The sequence below is a fragment of the Dipodomys merriami genome, unplaced genomic scaffold (assembly GCF_024711535.1).
Source record: "Dipodomys merriami isolate MVZ:Mamm:240054 unplaced genomic scaffold, mDipMer1.0.p SCAF_287, whole genome shotgun sequence".
NCBI lineage: Eukaryota > Metazoa > Chordata > Mammalia > Rodentia > Heteromyidae > Dipodomys > Dipodomys merriami.
The window spans coordinates 759,352-761,218 of record NW_027204348.1 but is presented as its reverse complement, the minus strand read 5'-3'; the positions used below and the strand labels follow the sequence as shown (position 1 = coordinate 761,218).

The following is a 1,867-nucleotide window of genomic DNA, read 5'->3' as shown; positions in this document are numbered from 1 at the left end:
AATGTATCGGCTTACTGTGTTGTGAACACTGCTTTCCAAAATGGCCACCCAGATGAATTCTAGGGATGAGGATGAGTATACCCTCTTCATTGGGAAGCCTAGAGTGGACACTTAGACATTGTCCATTAGTTGGTAGCTCAAGGCAGATATTCATGCAATAACTCTGAATGGCTGGACACCCCTGCACAGTACTTATATGTGGAATAATATCAGAATGGCTTCTTTATTACTTCATCATGATGCAGATACCAATCCCCAAACTAAAGGCCTCTTGACCTCCTTGCATCTTGCTGCTGGGAATAGAAATAGCAAAGATACTCTGTATCTCCTTCTGTTGAACCATTATATCAAACCAGGTCTGAAGAACAATTTTGAAGAAACTGCATTTGCTATTTCCAAAAGGATAAGTATGTATCACTACCTCTTTGAAGTTGTCGAAGGCTGTACAAATTGTTCTCCTAAGTCGTAATGGTTTGGTTTCTTAAATTTCAAAAATGCCAGTCCATCTTTGGTGTCCCTACAAATTTTTTTCACAATGCAAAGCAGCAGCAATATCTTACAATAAATATTTATGTATTCCATGGTATTCTTCTAAGTGAATTGCATGACTTTGATATCAAAATGTATTCAAGAGTTGTTTGTATACATCTATAATGATTTCTGCAGAGTTTGTGATTCTTTAAATCAGAAATAATTTTAACTTATCTGTTGAAATGAATAGTATAGAAACTAAAGATGTTCCGGGTGCTTTTCTGAAAAAAGAATATCTATGTTTGTGTAATGTTCATAATCTATTTCATTCTCTCCTAGATATAATACTTTGAATTCTACATTGCTATATAATGTATAGATTCATTGATAAATGTGACCTTTCAGATTGCATTCCACATAGAAGAATTTTAAGACTCCTTTTTTTCGTAGTTTCTTATTTTATTTCTTTGGGATAAAATGGCAATATTATCTAATTTCAAGTTTTGTAAAGGTTATACTATGTAAAGGCCTTTCTAAGGTGAAAATTTAATACACTGATGTCAAACAAACCTTTAATTCTATGAATTACATGTATTGTTACACTTGTATTTTTGTAATCAACTTTTTAATAACTGTTTTTCATATCTTGCATCAGAAGAATGAAAAATATGGAATACTTCACAAATTTTCATATCATCCTTGTGCAAGTGCCATGTTAATCTCTGTATTGTTGTAATTTGGGTAGACCTGTTGCTGAAGCATGTAGTATCCTCTAAATTTAAGTAAGTAATGATACAATCTTTATACAGGCATTTATCCATGGTTGCCTATTTGTAACAAGGAACCCTTATTGTTCCTAAAAATGCTATGGATCTTATTTACTCTAAGTACAGTGGAAAAAACTTATATAGTTTGGTCGATTGCTCACATTTACAATTTTTTGTCAATGACTATTTTGTCATTTTCATTTTAAATTTGATCATACTTTGAAGCCTTTACAGCTAAGTCCAAAGGTGGTGGCTTTTCAAGTACTTATTTATCAACTGAGTTAGCTTTGTGGAGCTAATGGATTCAATGTAAGCCTTGCTTAAGAGCTACTTCTAACTTTCTGCAGCTTAAAATTTCCCAAATGAGCTCTTGCTGGGACAAATGTCTACCTGAACTGTGAAGACTCAGGGTCTATGTTGAGGGGGCAGAATGATGCAGGCTCCAGCCTCGGGATTATCTGAGGACTGTGTTTGGGATTAGGAAAGCTCTTGGAACGCCAGGGTACAGAGGGAAAATGTTCCCTCTCCCTTTCTCAAAACATGTCACAGACTCCTGGGAGCTGAGGAAGTGGCTCTTCTGCTTGCTTAAGCATAGATGAACAGCTGGTCAAGCATTTTCCTGAGATTGG

At 35.1% G+C, this 1,867-nt stretch overlaps 1 pseudogene; it reads right to left on the bottom strand.

Moving 5' to 3' along the window:
• Nucleotides 1-1,133: 1,133 nt before the first annotated feature.
• Nucleotides 1,134-1,233, bottom strand: LOC138838667 (U6 spliceosomal RNA; annotated as a pseudogene).
• Between the last annotated feature and the right edge of the window lie 634 nt (nucleotides 1,234-1,867).